Source organism: Vicugna pacos, chromosome 23, assembly GCF_048564905.1.
Source record: "Vicugna pacos chromosome 23, VicPac4, whole genome shotgun sequence".
NCBI classification, from domain to species: Eukaryota; Metazoa; Chordata; class Mammalia; order Artiodactyla; family Camelidae; genus Vicugna; species Vicugna pacos.
This window is the reverse complement of record NC_133009.1, coordinates 32,089,736-32,108,291: the sequence shown is the minus strand read 5'-3', so window position 1 is coordinate 32,108,291 and position 18,556 is coordinate 32,089,736. Positions and strand designations below refer to the sequence as shown.

General features: G+C 36.3%; 1 protein-coding gene and 1 long non-coding RNA gene across 2 annotated transcripts in view; one reads left to right on the top strand and one right to left on the bottom strand.

Moving 5' to 3' along the window:
• Positions 1-6,377, bottom strand: part of RGS21 (regulator of G protein signaling 21) — a 44,942-nt gene extending 38,565 nt beyond the window's left edge. Inside the window, exon 1 of the mRNA XM_006203642.2 lies at positions 6,264-6,377. The gene's annotated coding sequence lies outside the window, so the exon portion shown is untranslated. The remainder of the gene's footprint in view (positions 1-6,263) is intronic.
• LOC140688785 (uncharacterized) overlaps positions 1-18,556 on the top strand; it is a 58,971-nt gene that overhangs the window by 25,069 nt on the left and 15,346 nt on the right. The window contains exon 2 of the long non-coding RNA XR_012063608.1: positions 7,618-7,734. This is a non-coding gene — a long non-coding RNA (uncharacterized lncRNA). The remainder of the gene's footprint in view (positions 1-7,617; positions 7,735-18,556) is intronic.

Genomic DNA, 18,556 nt, shown 5'->3' with positions numbered 1-18,556 from the left:
GTTTTTCTGTTATTTACTCGGTGGCCTGAGCAAAAGCAGTCTGGAAGTCCTCTCTCTCACATCCTCTGTAGTTTTTTTTTCAAATTTCTTTTTTATTGAAGTTTAGTTGATTTACAGTGTTGTGCTAGTTTCTGATGTGCTGCCTAGTGACTCAGTTATACGTGTATGTATTTTCTTTTTCATTATAGTTAATTGCAGGATACTGAATATAGTTCCCTGAGCATACAGTAGGACCTTGTTATTTATCTATTTTATATACAGTAGTCTCGTGCTGTCTGTTGATTCATCATTTTACGTTCTCTTTGTTTTCATTAGTTCAGGACAGCTTTTGTCTGATATTTGTACACTGTTCACCTGGTGTCCTCTTGACTTCTAAAGGCCATGCTCCATGAAGCAGTACAGTTAATCTTTCTGAAAAGTAAATCTGAGATGATGTCGGTGCCTGACCAGATGTCATGCAAATCAGTGCAATTTCCTTCACAGCCAACCTTTATGCAAAGGCAGAGACAGGCAGCTGCCCCTAAAAGGTAAAGCGAGGAGTGACTGGAGTTTCTCTTTCTCAAATATCTCTCTTTGCAGAACCATCACTGTATCTGAAATTTCCATCTTCCTCATTCTTTGTGTTAATCAACTGAAGTCTTGTTTTAAAATGCAATACTTGTTTTTTAAAATAAACTCTTTACTTTGCACTAGTTTTAGTTCTACAGAGAAGTTGCAAAGCTAATACAGAGTCCATTCTAGACCCCTCATCTATTCTGCCCCCCCCTTAACACACTACATTTCATGGTATGTTTATCAAAACTAAGAAACCAGCATTGTCATATTACTGTTAACTAAACTCCAAAATGTATTCAGATTTCATCTGGTTTCCCATTGATTTCCTTTTTCTCTTCCAGGACCCATCTCAGAATGCTACAGTGCCCTTAGACAACACTTATTTTGATAAAGAAAATTAAATGCAGTTATTGAAAACTTAAGACAGTTTATTAGATGAATGAGCCAATCACTGTTTATACTCTGCAGAAATGAATGCAGAATAGGACAGTAGGCAGCAAAATTTAGGTAGAGCATGTTGGGGTGTTGGAGTGTCGGCTCTAGTGTGGGATCCGGGCCAGGCTGGGTATGGCATTGGTGGGAGGCCCTGGGAAACCGGGAAACGCCTTGAGGACAATTGATTCAGCAGATGTAATGTGAAGGTGGCAATGAATAAAGGAGCAAAATGAATCATTGCAAGCCAACATTTCAATCCCTAGTTTGTTTGCGAATAATATTTATTGATTCATAGATAATGATCAGATTGTTCCAAGTCCAAAGTGGGAAGATATTTGAAGAAAAAATAAAAGTATATGTACCATTGACTAGGACTGCAATTCTACAAATGTCTTCTTAAGAGACGCTTTGTGCATTTGAAGGAGATACCCGTGTGAGGACGGGAAAAGACACTCAGAGTAACTAGTCTTGATTACTGTCTTGTCATGATAGGCTTTTCTTCAGCTGCCACAAAACTTATGATTGACCTTAAGTATCTGAATGTCAGGTTTCTAGATTCAAATGAATCTAAAGGGGCAAACAACTCTCTGGCTGGCTCATCTACATAGGAAGCTGGGGGACTGTCTGTGTGTTGTCAACCTCCCTGGAAGCATCAGATGTAGACCCCTGCAAGGGCAGGATATTGGATTAGCTGTTCCACTTTTAATTTCCTGGGAACATATTGTGTGGTTCCAAGGACATCATAAGAAAAACCTGCATTAAATTCCTTTTTAAAAATGAGATGTTAACAAAAGATTTGCATGCTATAATCTCTGTGTGGAGGAGGGAAAGAGTTTGTGGATGTGGATTTGTGTTTTTGTTGTTTTATGGAGTTAAATTTTCCATTCCAAGATAATATAATGTGCTGCTGAAAATGAGGGGTTTGTTCAAGTACTAAAAATGAAAAACATACTCAGAAAGCACATTATCCTCAGCTGAGGGCTCTTATTTCTATATCAGTGTGTGTAGGTAGTATTATGGAGAAAATATTTTGATTTATACTAATTATGCAGTCGTACAGTACATATTTTAATTTATCATCATGTTTATATTTGAATATGTAAATAATTCATAAAAAAGCAATAGTGAGGCATAAAAAGAAAATCAATTAGGATTTACTCCTTCTTATAAAGTGTCAATAACTTTCTTATTTATATTTTTAATGTTTAATACCTAAAGTTGTAGCTAGAAAACAGCAAGGCCAAGGATGATTTTTGTTTATTGGAGCTGGGTTTTATCAGTATGCCTTGGGATTAGAAAAGTCTCACATCACAAACCTTTCCACTAGTTCCAGTGAAAATTCAGCCATAATGTCAAATCATAAGTTTATCAGGCATTTGTCATAACAACACTAATGATAAATTAGAGCATTTTATATTCTTGAGAATGAGGAAAGTAATTAAATTAGTGGTTTCATTAGTTGATGGACAGTTTAAAAGAGTTCATTTCTTCTGGAAAATCAAGGTGTATTGTTCTTTCCTCTTCTAAATAAGTGCTTAGTAGAAAAATGGGTTTAATAGAAAGCTCAATTTAACAATAAAATAATGTTATAAATATTGACTTGATTTTATTAATAAACTTCAATATACTTATTTTAAAGATGCAAAGCTTAGCTTGGAATTTAAATATTAGAAGTTTTCTGCATTATATTAGATTTCATTTTTAAAAGATAATTAGATGAATTCAAGACCGAGTCATGATAATATTACCTGTTGTATGGTCTATTCTTTGAAAATATGCTAATTGCAAGCTTTACAAAAAGACGTGGAGATTAAAACCTTTGTAAATCCTTAAGCTTTGTAATTAGCCTTTCTGATTTTTTTTTTGCTAGCCAGATTTAAAAGCATACAAATGATTAATTTGAGATCAGCCAAGCTGAAAAAGAATTTTTCAATATTTTTAGTTAATTAGCTAATTCTAAATTGGCTTTATTTGCTCTCGTGCTGTTTCCTTATTCTCATTTTTTCCTGAAACTGCTAATGTCATAGAAGGAAATTAAAATAACAGTATAGTAAATTATAAATACCTTGTTCTGAGTTTTAAAAATCCATCATTTGTAGCCCTGTTTTAGATTACCAGTGGTTTTTTTTTTTTACCAGAAAAACTTGAAGCATGACTACACATTCTCACACATTCTTTCCTTTACATTTTTTATGCTACAGAATTAGCATTTACTGAGCTTCTACTGTATATTGTCCTCTGATTCTCCACCTCTTATGCGATCATTGAAATGTGAAACATTGCATGGGCATATACTCTTGCAAAACGTGTATTGCTATATGTATGCATATACTTCAATTTAAATAACTAAATGATGTTTGTGCTATATTTCATCCTGTTTCTTAATGTCTCTCTTCAGTTTTATGCTTTTTTAAAAGACCCAAACATGTTGCTCTGTAATACACTTTACCCCCCCCAACTGCCCTATAATCAAATGCTTCCAGCTCCCAGCAGCCACAGGTACAGCTCAACTGAGCATCCTCCTTTGACTCCCCTCCATCACCGGTTTTCAGATGAGGAGACGGAGGCTTGGAGAGTTGCACAGTCTCACCAGGATTGCATGGCTGGGATTAGAATGCGGGTACTCCACCCCCAGACTCCCCCAGTGCTCCCAGCATCTCCAGTGGACTGTTCTGATTTCAAAGCCATCTTGTGTAATCCAGTCCAAATGGCTCTTTCTGGAAGGACTACACTAGCCTTTAATACTTAGCTTAAACAGAATAACTCAGTGGTTGATACAGCAGTCTAAACTATTAGCATTATAATAAGGTACATAGTGTGCAATGAAAGAGCTGAAAATACCGTGTTGTATGCATCTAGTTAAGACTGAAGTGGCAGGGGAACCGGCAGTTGTTAAGTGTCTACCACGTGTCAGGCACGGTAGCAGAAATTTTATGTTCAGTAATTAACTCTACCCACTTAGGTGCCCTTTGAAGTAGCTAAAATCACTCTCTTCTAACAAATTAGAAAAGCAGCCTGAATTCTCATCACTGCTCATCAACAGAGTCTGAAGTTCAACCAATATTGGTCGGCCCCCAAAGCTCATGTTTTTCTTAATAAACCACAGTGTCTCATTTTAATGAATCTACTTAAATAAATAAATAAAAAGACTGTGGGAAGTTGGCTGGATGAGCCAGGTGTTTAACTCCTCGCAAACTACAGGCACCGTCAGCCTTAGCAAAGGTTTGTGTGAAATTCTTTCCAAATGCCAAATTCTATATGTCTGTGTTTTCTTATTGTTAAATAACCTGTGGGAGGTATCAAGAGTAGAAAATATATGTTTTAAAAATGAATTGGAGATTCATTTTCCTAGAAAACAAACATCAAAACTAAATTGATAAATTAGTTGGAAACGGGATCTTGTATCACCAAGCCTGTTGCACGCCAAAGGTTTGGACCTGGCCTTCCTGTGTGTGTTGGTGTACAGATGGACACCCAGATGATGTTAGAACATTGTTTCTGTCTCCCATTTACCTCTTAGTGAAAATGACCTGCAGGTCTTCATGGTGATTGTGACAAGGAGTTACTAAGGGTCTCTATTAGTTCTTGGAAGGACCATTTTGAAAATTCCTAAATATTGTTGAACAGAAACTCTCTTATTCTCTCCATAGATAGTTTTTCTCCTATGCTTGAGCAGTGATGAACGTGATGGTGAATCAGTAACAGTGCAGGTATCAGAATGTCTCCCAGATGACAAATCCCACCAATAAAGATGGAACTGATGTAGTGTAGCCAAAACTGGGAAGTAGATTCAGTTTGGCACAGGAGTTTCTCTTCCATGAGAAATATTTCTCCCCTTTTTTTCTGCTACGTAGACCAATCCCAGGAGAGAACAATGTTGCAAAAGGTTCAGAACCAAGAACTGAGCTCAACACAAAGTCTGGCAGATCTTGTTACTGTAGGAAGGTCAGAGTCCAGCCCTAGGGCAGGGGGAAGTTGGAGACAGGCTGATGGAGTGAGATCCTGTGATGTCCCTCAAAGCAAACCACATAGGAGACCACTCTGTTTCTGCCCCACAGAGTGTGCACTTGGCTCAGAGGTAATTAGCAGAAGTAATTAATAATGTTACTTTGAGGATGTTGTAGCTGCTTGATTTATTTTCAAGTCAAATGGAAAATTGTAGTGTCCCCTTCACAGACCCAAAAGCATACTTGACATTTCTAAGTTTAATGACTATGTTTTTTGGATAATGCAATATTTTGAGTGTCTGGAAATAGCGAGGCATGGGTTTCTTTAAAATACAAATAAATGAGGAAATTAATTATGAATATTTTATAATATGATACATATTAGAAACAAAGGGAAAGAGGTGTCAGCATTTGATGCTATACATTTTAGAGCATGTTACCAATCACTAATATGTAACTATGCACGTATATGCTAGTACGGTACATGTAATAGTAAAGGTACAAATATGGTGACACCACTTCTTGAGTTATAATGTGCACGCTGACTACCAAAATCTTACTAAATTACCAGTTAAAATATATAAACTATAAGGAATGCATTATTTTAAAAGACTTACACTTTTATTTACGATGGCATGAGGCTGTGTTTTTCAAAATGATTTTAAAAAGAAAAAGTTGAAGAATAGTAAAATACTAAGATAAATGTATCTCTAAAGTTTTAAACATTGTAAAAGTAATACTTTTAATCCTTTGAAGTTCTGCTTAAGTTATTTAATGATACATGAATACAGATAGAGGAAAAATAATTTTACATTTAACTTGCTTGTGTGCTCTATATCACATCACACTTTCTTTATGTAATACATTACTTGAGACGACGGTAATCTGCCTCCTGCTCACCGTGCCCTTGAGGAAGGTCTACTTAGTACTTGTTCTAGTTGCTTTTCTGAAAACATCAAGGAAAAGGATGAGATAGCTTCTTACGTTTTCTCTAGTTCCAAAATTCTGTGGGTTCTGTGAGCCTACGTCTTGCCTCTTTTCTTCCTCCCTGTGAAGTCTGATGTCCTTTGTGGACCTTGCTCTTTTACAAATTTGAATCAAAGACTTCTTGGCAGACTATCAGTTCTCTGACAATCTGTGACAATATATTATTTTGTGCAAATGTTACCAAATGAATACCTACTAAAAGTTTTCCATTTTATGATTCTAAACTTGCTGAGTTTGATGAATAGGATCTAATATTTGGCATTTTTGTCTTTGCATGTCATCATTTTAGTCTTGGTAGCAAGTTCATTTATATAACAAACATTAAATCTCTGTACTCACACCAGTGCAGTGCAGGGAAAATTGCTTTCCTTCTTGCTCCCTTGATTTCTTCTTTGTTGACCAGATGGATGGGAGAATCTGTGCTTCTTTTAGATGAATTTTTTTTCCAAGTGGAAGCTTTTCTATATTGACATATTGCCTATCGTATTTTTTCGTACACAATCTTCATCTAACTGCGTTATTTCTGAGGTCAAGTTTAATATCTAAACACCACTGAATCCATTCCATACTCAAGATGTTTAGATTTTAGTTTTAATTTGAAAGATTTGGGTGGTGTTTCTGCTAAGTATATAATAAATCAAGTTCAGCAATAATCTTAACTATCTGAGTGTCGTTTTTTAATTGTCTGGTACGTATAGTGTCAGTGGGTCCTGAAGTCTTCACATTGTGAAGTCACTTACCTTGTGATATGTAAATGATTTTTTTCAGTCAAAACTATGTAAATCTCAACTTTGCAATTGTGCTCTGAGGAACGAGCTTCATTTGAGAAAAAAAAACAAGCTTTTTTTCCTGCTTCTGAAAGGAGCATTTGCATGGCTAACATATGGTATAAATGTTTGCATAGGAAATTCATCTTTTATTTTACATCTGCATGGCTTATAGTCTTTAGTTTCAATGATTCAAGGCTTATCTGAAGGACATATAAAATACTTAAAAGCTACATACCATTTTTATGATTTCAGCTAATTAGGAAATAATTTTTAATGCATAAACACCATCTTCATCAAGTTAAAGAGACTTGGAGGGAAATTGTCACACTAGAGTATTTTTTTTAAAAGGAATGAGCCTAAAATTGGAGAGACGTACTTAAAGTGGTGAAAGAGGAAGAAATAGGCACTGCATCTGCCTAGATCTTTGAATCTTCCTTGTAGGAATAAGATACCCAATCTGGCAGTGGTATAGCTGTCGTATCATTTTTAATGCCCATCCTATTCAAGCATTTAAAGGCACTAAAGATTAATTTATGCAATATGGTTTATATTGTGTGCTGTAACACTGATGTTACATAAAAAGCTAAATAGATTAGTTTATCACACTTTTTTTTAACTCTTGACCAACCTCTCGGGATTTAGTTCAAATAATTAACTCTTCCCTCTCTCACATACCCTCAAACTGAGTAATGTTACTTCAGTATTACATTGCGTGGGGAGAGAGATTCATATTCTTTTATTTGGTAGTGCACATGGCATTTTACTTTACCCTGTGAGTGTAGGACTAGCAACGTGATACATCTGTAAAGGAAAATGCTGAGCACAATTGTTAGCTTTACCCAAACAATCCTTGAAATTTGACTCTTAATTTTGGCTTCTGTCTCAGTGTCTGAGCATTTAATTTAATTTAATGTGGTTCTCAGCCCCTAGGGGTCTACATACAGTGACTCAAGAGAAGTGAGTTTCATGAGAAGAAGCCAGTTCGTGTGGAAATGCTGAGTCCTCAGAACTGAAAAATCAAAGGGGAAAGTCAGTGCCAGGTAAGAGGCAGGCCGTTTGTAACAGAGGAGCTTCGGCTGACACGAGCAGGCCGTTTCATCAAGAAGAACAAAGCGGGACCGGACAGCTCAGGACAGAAAAACAGGAAACGCATCCTCTGTAGAATGTCTCCTCTTAAGTTCTCCCTAGTGGCTTTATTTTACTTTAAAATACATATTGAAGGTAATTAATTAGTTTAATTCTGGTTAAAGAATTAAGTGGCTTATTTTAAGCCTGAAAAAACTTTGACATTTGAGTACTGGCAATCTTGTCTAAGTAAATGGTCAGATTTCAGAGCGACTTTCTGAATTCCAGGGGTTAGCCATGAAATGCAGTGTTTTATAGATAATTGATGAATTCTGAGGAAAAGTAATATTGCTTTAAAAAATTCAACCTGAGATCGTTGTGTAGAGATGACGTAGAGTGGCAAATAGTGATATCTTCTGGCTACTTCGGTCCAAGTCCATGTTCAGCTCCTTTCTATGTTAATCCTCTGGGACAAGTTATTTAACCTTTGAAAACCTTAGTTTTTCTATCTCTAATGTATAGGAAGTAGGACTGAGCTTTTATGCCTATAGTGAAAATTACGTCAGTCAGTTGACCTGAGCATTTATACAGGCAACTACTTCGTGGTAAACATTTACAAATGCTGTCTGTTACTAGCAAGGAATCAGCATTTCAAAACACATATTTGGCATGTACATAAAAATCAAATAAAACTTAGACTTTTAATTTTTCATCATTAGTAGAAAAAAAAATAAGTTGAAATGGGACACAGCTATAATTTAGAGCAATGTGAGTGACACAGTTGAGAAAGCAGGTACCACGTGGTATCAAGTCAAATTATTTCATTTTCCTGAAGGAGAAGTTCCAGAGAGGAGTGGCAAGACTTCAGTACCAAAGGCCCACCAGGTCGATGGTGGTAAAGTTTTGAAATAAAAATGGTGAATCCTAAGAACCAGGTTAGAAAGAAATGTCATTTGAATGATAGAATTATGCTTATTTTCTCCAGATGCAGGATTCTGAAAATGTGATTTACAGAGTTTACAGGAAAGACAGTCAAGGAAGGAAGAACTAAAGATACGGATTGAGGTTTCAACCGAGGCATAGTTTCGCCGGGGCTGTGGGTGTTGTGAGAGAAATTTTAAGGATGAATGTGGTAATATATATGAAACACTCTCTGTTCCCTGGAAGAAAGGTTCTATAAAAACATAACACATTGCTGATTCTTAGAATGAATGGTGAAGGTTGAAAGATTTTCAGACACAGGAAAAGGGCATTCACAATCCAGTGAGAAGCAAAGGATATTGAAAATGGAAGGTCAGAATCAAGAGAAGGACCTTTTAAAGCTCCTTATAAGAATACACACACACGCACACTCATGCACGCACAAAGAGCAGTTTTAAACAGAGCTGTCTTCATTTTGAGTTACTCTGTGCAATAAATAATAGGCTGTATTTTTAAAGGATTTTTATTTCCAAGATCACTGCACTTAGAATTGAATAATTTAAGTGCATGAAGTTAAAATGAATACAGTGATCAAAAAGAACAGAGTGAACTTGGGATAAATGTTGAAGCAAGCAATATTGTCAAAGAAAAAATATAATAGAAACAGGAAAGAAGTTTCTTCAAGAAAAATTATTTTGCCAAAAACTTCAGAAGAATGTTTTGTAGGATGAATTTTTTTTTTTTTTTTTTAGAACTTCCCTAAAAAGGTCTGCACGTAGTGGGTAGAGAGAGCAAAAGCTTGCAAGAGGATTTATGGCCACTTTTAGATAGACAAAATGAGTTGGAGGAAATACAAGGAAATGAGAGTGTGCCACCAGGGCATCTCGTGCGGAGCAGCTGATTGCGTATCTGGATATCAGAACTGATGCAGAGGTGGCTGTCAGGTAACTTGGCCAGCAGGATGCCTTTGAAACAAATGAAGTGTCCGAGTTACAGACACTATTGACTTGAAATGTGTTGCCATGAAACACCCATACTTCCTTCGTGATTTGAATCTGGATATAATGTTGACTCTGAATAATTAGGCAACCTTCTTATGTTTTTACTGAAACATTGTTAATTGAAATTTCATAGTTCAATAGAATTGGGATTCTAATGGTAAATGTCTGCAGACTTAAGGAAGGGACATTTGGAAGACAGATTTAGCAAATGCTCACAGGGAACAATTCAGTACTCTAGTATTATCATAAATTGAAATCATGTGTTTTATTTTGTGTCTGATATACACTTGGAAAGATGATAATAGATTTTTCATTTGCAACTACCGTAAATCTTATGAAAGAAGTAATTCAATGTCCTTGATTTCAGAATGTTATCAGAGTCTTTTATTATACCAATCTATCACATATTTAAGTGCAAATAAGGAAAGAATAATCTCTAGCTATCTCATTAGAGTTTTCTCAGGGACTTGCAGAGAGGAAATAATTTTGACTTTGTAGACTTTTCCTTTAACTCTTTTTTTTCTTTCACACTCCTCTTCCATTTAGTTACCAAGTTCTTTTGCTTCTACTTTCAAAATACATCCACCACCTGACTTTTGCTCACTCACGTCCATCACCACCACACTGATCAAGCGGCAGTTCTCTCTCCCCTGGATGACAGCTCTTGTCTCTGTGCCCCGTCCTTGTCTTCACCCCTGCAGTCTTTTCTCATCCTGGTGACCAGGGTGACCCTTTTCTTTTTTTTCTCCTTTTTCCTACCATTTCTCTGGTAAGCTGGGAAGACATAGGAGGGACAAAATCAAAGCTATATTATAATAAGATCCCTATAGGTATTGTATATAGAATGAAAAGCTGGAAGTGGTAAAAATCTACTGAAATAATTCGGGTGAGAAAATATGGTAGCTTCAATGAAGGTAACAGCAATGGAAGTAGTGAGAAGCGATCAGATTTACTGAAAACTTTGACATGCGGTGAAATTTCACCAAAAAGTTAGATCCCTTTGAGTGAAACAAAGGAGTTTTTGTTTGTTTGTTTTGCAGATCCTAAATTAAGTAGATTAAACTAATCCCTAATTTTACTGATGGAATTTTCATATAAACAGCTTAAATGGATTCCTTAAAGGCACTGATGTTATTAATTAAAAAATGCATGTTGTCTTTTTATAGTTCACCTGCTCTTTGTCTGATTTAGAATTCTTTATAACTTGAACACTAAAACATTTACACATATTTCTGAAATATCTTTTTCTCACTCAGTACTTTATTAAGAAACCCATCTCAAAAAAATTTGGGAAGACTGATTCACATCAATTTTCACTGTTTATTTTGTTTATATGTATATAATATTTGCTAAAATATCTGCATGTAAGTCAGATCATATTTCTCCTCCACTCAGACCTTCCCATTTCCATCCCACTTGGTGCTACAGCTGCGCGCTAGAGTGAGCTGAGTCCCCCAGGATTTGTCCCCTGTCACCTCTCTGACATTGTCTCCTTCACACGACCTTTGGCTCGCTCCCTCCAATGACATGGGTCTCGTTGCCACCTTCTGTTTTTCCAGACCTCATTCTTCCTCAGCTGCATGTCCTTCTTTCTGGACATCTCTTCCCTGACCATCTTGGTGACTTACCGCTTCACCTGATTTGCTCAAATGTCAAACCTCACCTGAAAGCGACATCTAACACACCTAACACATTAATGCGGTGCAACCTGTCTTCTACCCTTAGGATTGGGGGCCCCCCTGCCTGTGTCATTTAATCCATAGATGTAATAGCGTTTATACCATCAGGCCCACTGTCCTGTTTTTTTTTTTTACTTTTTTCTCTCTCGCTACTTGAGTGGAGAACTCCAGGTAAACTGGGGTTTTTGTCTTTGTTAACTTTTGAATCACAGAAGCTAAAACATTTTTAGTATGTAGAGACATGTAAAAGCTTTTTCCTAACATACAAATCAATGATGTTACACCCAGATGCTTGTTAGTGTAAAGACTCTGATAAAACCTCATTGTCTTAAAGTTGTAAAATACTGGGAGAGGTTGCTGGATAGAGTCAAGGAAATGGTATTCAGTGGGGGGGGGGAGTTAGAGAAGAGGATGGAATAAAGACAGTGAAAAGCCCACAAAAGTGTGCAAAAGAAATGAAAGATAATCGGACCAGCTTGCTAATTTCAGAAGACACCTTGGCTTTTCTATTTTTAAGAATTAAGAGTACCATATATTTGACGAGCTTAACTAATCTTTGGGAAAATTAACAAATAAAGTTTTCCAAATTTGAAACTTGTTCTCCAGCCACACGTTTAATCTTTTTTATAACAACAAAATTGGTGCTTTTTAGTTTTTTTTTTTTGCCTCATTAGATGACAGCTATTTAAGCCACTTCTAACATAACTTCAGTATTTGGGGTAACAGATTTTAAATAGTCCTGTTGTTACATAACTTAACCAAAGCTATAACTGAACATTAATTTCTAAGTAAACTTTTAATGTTCAAACTAGAGCCCTTAAAAAATGCTACCCAGTTTGTAAGTGAACCACAACTCGTCTGCTTACTTTTGCCAATAGATGTCAGTGGTGACCATGTTAGTGAAGTGACTGCAGATGTACGTGTTTTATGCCGCTGTATAAAGGCTTGACTTTAAAGGAATGTCTCATTCCTTAAATGGTCCTTTTTATTATTTCACCTTGAGAAGTAACATATATTTATGACATGATAAAGTTGACAATAGGAAATTTTAATAGATTCCCTAATTGATTGCAACTATTGAAATATTTAAGAGCTATAGGAAGTAGTCAGAAAATTAAAATGACTTTTTAAAATGCTTGCTTTGTTTATATAGATTTATGTCTATTCCTCCAACAAGGCAATTTTCAAAATGCAAGAGCAGCTGTTCACACGTACAGGGTTTTATTCACATTCATATCTGCAATGGAGATTTTTATTGAGGTTTCTGGCAACTTATTCAAAAACAAAACCAGGAACATTGTCCAAGGCAGTTTGCAAATAAAGCTTTTTTTATATACATGACTGTATGGTAGTTGAGTAGTCATCATGGTCTACCTGTTAGATGTAATTGTGAACATTGCATTCGACATGAAATCGTCTCGTTCTAAAGTCTTCCAATGAGATACAGTTGTTGTTCCATTCCCTTGTCTATTTAGTGTTTTTATCCTCTCAATGTTTTTTTTTTCCTTTAATATATTGTCTTCAGTTAGATGTAATGTTAAAGTAAAACAGTGTATGGCGTGTTTACTTGGACTAATAATTTGAAAACATTATTAGTTCTTCAGAATTTTCAGGAATAGTAATCCACACATCTCTCCTTTGGTCAGTGGGAAACGCTCAAACCTCTGAGATACTTCAAAACTTTCCTCATTCATGATTTTTTTCTCCTAGAAGACTGCCGTTACTACATTGAATAAAATATTGAGGTGATATTTTGATAAGGATTTTATTGAACAGAATTGAAATGTATGCTGTCATTTATTAATTCAACACACACATACTGAGATCCCACTCTATACCACGGTCTTAAGATGATTTCTTTCTTACCTGTGGTTATCTGATACCCTGTAGAGATCTTTGCTCTCTTTTTCCAATGTGTAAGATCACTGTGTGTGTGTTTTCAATAAACTCCTTGAGTGAATGAAAATACCAGCCACAGAGTGGAAGGCAATATGGGCAATATAGAATCTGACATAAGATGTGCATGCGGAACATAGAAGGAACTCATAAATAAATCAAGAAAAAGACAGCCCAACTGAAAAAAAACAGGCAACACGGTTAAGAAGCACACTTCATACCTCCCTACAAATAAAAGTCCAGGACCGGATGGCTTCACCGGGGAATTTTACCAAACATACAAAGAAGAACTCATACCAGTCCTTCTCAAACTCTTCCAGACGATTGAAAAGGAGGGTATACTTCCAAACTCATTCTATGAAGCCACCATCACCCTGATACCAAAACCAGGCAAAGACACTACAAAAAAAGAGAATTATAGGCCAATATCACCGATGAACATAGACGCCAAAATCCTCACCAAAATTTTAGCAAATAGAATCCAACAACACATAAAAAAGATTATACATCATGACCAAGTGGGGTTCATCCCAGGGACACAAGGCTGGTTCAACATACGCAAATCAATCAATGTAATACATCACATCAACAAGAGAAAGGACAAAAACCACAGGATCATCTCAATCGATGCAGAAAAAGCATTTGATAAAATTCAACACCCATTTATGATAAAAACTCTCGTCAAAGTGGGTATAGAGGGAACATATCTCAACATAATAAAAGCTATATATGACAAACCTACAGCCAGCATAGTACTCAATGGTGAAAAACTCAAAAGCTTCCCACTAAAATCTGGGACAAGACAAGGATGCCCATTATCACCCCTCCTATTCAACATAATCCTGGAAGTCCTAGCCACAGCAGTCAGGCAAGAGAAAGAAATAAAAGGGATCCAAATTGGAAAAGAAGAGGTAAAAGTGTCATTATATGCTGATGACATGTTACTATATATAGAAAACCCTAAAAGGTCCACACAAAAGCTACTAGAGCTGATTGAAGAATTCAGCAAGGTAGCAGGTTACAAAATTAACATTCAAAAATCAGTTGCCTTTCTTTACACTAACGATAAATCAACAGAAAAAGAAAGGAAAGAAACAATCCCCTTTAAAATAGCACCCAAAGTAATAAAATATCTGGGAATAAATCTAACCAAGGAGGTGAAAGAATTATACACAGAAGACTATAAACCATTGATGAAGGAAATTAAAGAAGACTTTAAAAAATGGAAAGATACTCCATGCTCTTGGATTGGAAGAATCAATATTGTTAAAATGGTCACACTGCCCAAGGCAATCTATAGATTTAATGCAATCCCTATCCGATTACCCAGGACATATATCACAGAACTAGAACAAATCATAATAATATTTATATGGAACCATCAAAGACCTAGAATTGCCAAAGCATTACTGAAGAGAAAGAAAGAGGCTGGAGGAATAACTCTCCCAGACTTCAGACAATACTATAGAGCTACAGTCATCAAGACAGCATGGTATTGGTACCAAAACAGACATATAGACCAATGGAACAGAATAGAGAGCCCAGAAATGAACCCACAAACTTTTGGTCAACTCATCTTCGACAAAGGAGGCAAGAATATACAATGGAATAAAGACAGTCTCTTCAGCAAATGGTGTTGGGAAAACTGGACAGCAGCATGTAAAACAATGAAGCTAGGACACTCCCTTACACCATATACAAAAATCAACTCAAAATGGATTAAAGACTTAAACATAAGACAAGATACAATAAACCTCCTAGAGGAAAACATAAGCAAAACATTATCTGACATACATTTCAAAAATTTTCTCCTAGAAGAAATAAAAGCAAGAATAAACAAATGGGACCTAATGAAACTTACAAGCTTCTGCACAGCAAAGGAAACCAGAAGTAAAACAAGAAGAAAACCTACGGAATGGGAGAAAATTTTTGCAAGTGAAACCGACAAAGGCTTGATCTCCAGAATATATAAGCAGCTCATACGACTCAATAAGAAAAAAATAAACAACCCAATCCAAAAATGGGCAGAAGACCTAAACAAGCAATTCTCCAAGCAGGACATACAAATGATCAAAAAGCACATGAAAAAATGCTCAATATCACTAATTATCAGAGAAATGCAAATCAAAACTACAATGAGGTATCACCTCACACCAGTCAGAATGGCCGTCAATCAAAAATCCACAAATGACAAATGCTGGAGAGGCTGTGGAGAAAGGGGAACCCTCCTACACTGCTGGTGGGAATGCAGTTTGGTGCAGCCACTGTGGAAAACAGTGTGGAGATTCCTCAAAAGACTAGGAACAGACTTACCATATGACCCAGGAATCCCACTCCTGGGCTTGTACCCAGAAGGAAATCTACTTCAGGATGACACCTGCACTCCAATGTTCATAGCAGCACTATTTACAATAGCCAAAACATGGAAACAGCCTAAATGTCCATCAACAGGTGACTGGATAGAAGAGGTGGTATATTTATACAATGGAATACTATTCAGCCATAAAAAGCGACAACATAATGCCATTTGCAGCAACATGGATGCTCCTAGAGAATGTCATTCTAAGTGAAGTAAGCCAGAAAGAGGAAGAAAAATACCATATGAGATCGCTCATATGTGGAATCTAAAAAACAAAAACAAAAACAAACAAACAAACAAAAACAAAGCATAAATACAGGACAGAAATAGACTCATGGACAGAGAATACAGACTTGTGGTTACCGGGGGGGGGGGGGGGGTAGAGGGTGGGAAGGGATAGACTGGGATTTCAAAATTGTAGAATAGATGAACAAGATTACACTGTATAGCACAGGGAAATATACACAAAATGTTATGATAAATCACAGAGAAAAAAATGAGACAATGACTGTGTATATGTCCATGAATGACTGAAAAATTGTGCTGAACACTGGAATTTGACACAACATTGTAAAATGATTATAAATCAATAAAAAATGTTTAAAAAAAGCACACTTCATAACAGAGGTCATCTTTAGTTTCTTTTACAGATGTCTTTGCTCACTTTTTACATAAGACTGTGGAAATATCAATTGTCTCTGTGCTTATTTTTTTAAATTGTTGTCGATTTACAATGTTGTGTTAGTCTCTGGTGTACAGCAGGATGATTCAGCTAGACACACACATCTTTCTCATCTTCTTTTCCATTGTAGGCTATTACAGGATACTGAGTATGGTTCCCTGCGCTATAGAGTAGGGCCTTGTTGTTTAGCTGTTTGATGTACAGTAGTTAGGGTCTGCAAGTCTCAAACTCCCAGTTTATCCCCACTCCTTTTACTCCCCTGGTAACCACAAGTTTGTTTTCTGTGTCCTTGAGTTTCTTTCTGTTTTGTAAATAAGTTTATTTGTGTCACTTTTTAAGATTCCACATGTAAGTGATAGTTATCTTTCATAGCAGAAGTTATCTTAATGGCTGATAAACTATTAAAAGATACCCACAAATTTGAGTCATTAGAGAAATAAAAATTAAAACTTAACCCCCCAACACAATAACTAAAAAATTTTAAAAGAAATGGCAGTATCAATTGTAGGCAAGGCTGTGGAGCAGCAAGGCCCCTAACACAGCTCGGATGGCAGTGTAGATTGTTAGAACCATTTTGGAAAACTGTGTGCAAATTATCTTTTAAAGCTGTACATGTGCAAAAAAAGTGACCTGTTAATTCCAAGAGAGTGGCACACACACATGTCCTTAAAGATGTGCATCAGAGTGACGCTGGCAGACTTGTTTGTACAAACCACACACTAGAAATAACCCACATGTCCACTTACAATGGGAAGGATAAATTAATAGTGGAATTCATGCAAGGAATCCTCTACAGCAATGGAAAGAAGGAACTGTCACTACATGCAGCAACGCAGAGGCATCTCACAAACACATTAGGTGAAAGAAACTAGTCGAAAAAGTCTACAATTTAATTCCGCTTTTATAAATTAGTTCAAAAGCCGTCAGAACTATAGAGGCAGAAACGGCAATGCCTTGAGGAAGGTCATGACTAAAAGGGCTCTTGATGGAGGCCTCGCAAGAGACAGTAACCTTTCTGGATTTGAGCGGCTTTACACAGGATGTGCACTGTGACATAATTGTGGTTCCTCCACTTTTCTGTTCAAGTGCTGTGCCCCAGCGCAGTGCTCGAAAATTGAACTGTGATTACGCTTCGTAATAGTTCACTGAGTAATACTGATACATTGTCACTTCATTAAGCACTCCATTCCAGATAAAGGATTTTTTGAAACTCTTCATAAGATACACAGATGAATTTCCTTATTCACTCGTTAGTATTTTTACCATAATCTGTTGGTGAAAGGACAAGACTCTGGTGGTGGAGAGGGAGAAGTGAAATAACAGAATAGCGCTCCTGCCCCAAGGAGAGTCATTTAAAGCACAAACTTAGTTCTGAAATCTTTTGGACATCCCATCAAGAGAGAAACATAATGGAATATGGAATTTGTTTTGTTTTGTTTTTTGCCTGATAAAGACTATCAAAAGAAACAAACTTTTTTTTTGCTAGGTCTTAATGTTGAGGAAATCATGTTTTATGGGTTTTTTTTCTTTTGTTTTTTAAATAAAAGTCATTAAACAACATAATACCTGTGGTTTATGGCTGTTTGTACAAGATACATATACAATGAGAAAAATTCAAATTAGAAATTATCTTACCTGCTACTGCTTCCTGTCAATAAGAGTTGACATTTAATTCCCGGTGGGTACCTGAATCCTATCACGAGACACAACTGAAACGGCCAACTTCCCTGGTTTCTCCAAGGATTCTGTGAAAGATGCCACTCCTTTCTTTCTTTTCAACAATATTTTGGACATTTATTACTTAATTCCACAAATATTTACACATTGCTTACACTTTGTGTAATAGGTACATAAAATAATAATGAAAAACAGAGGCTTTTCTATGAGAAAAACGTTTAAAGATGCGATTGTGACAGTCCTTTCTCCATGCTCACTCTGTTCCAGCCTGACTCTCGGTAGCACACACACCACTAAGGTTCAGTTCATCTGTCAGGTGTTTTTTGGTTTTTTTGTTTGTTTGTTTGTTTAGTGTATCATTTTCTTAAGTTCTATATTTAAAATAACAGAAAGAAATAAGTGAAATCAGTCAGACAAAGAAAGAAATTTTGTGTGATTTTACTTACATGTGGAATCTAAAAAACAAAACAAATGAACAAACCTAACAAAAGAGAAACAGAGTCCTAGGCACAGAACAAGCAGACGGTTGCCAGGGAGGAGGGAGTCGGGGGGTGGGGGGCAGGGATCAGATGAGGGACTTTA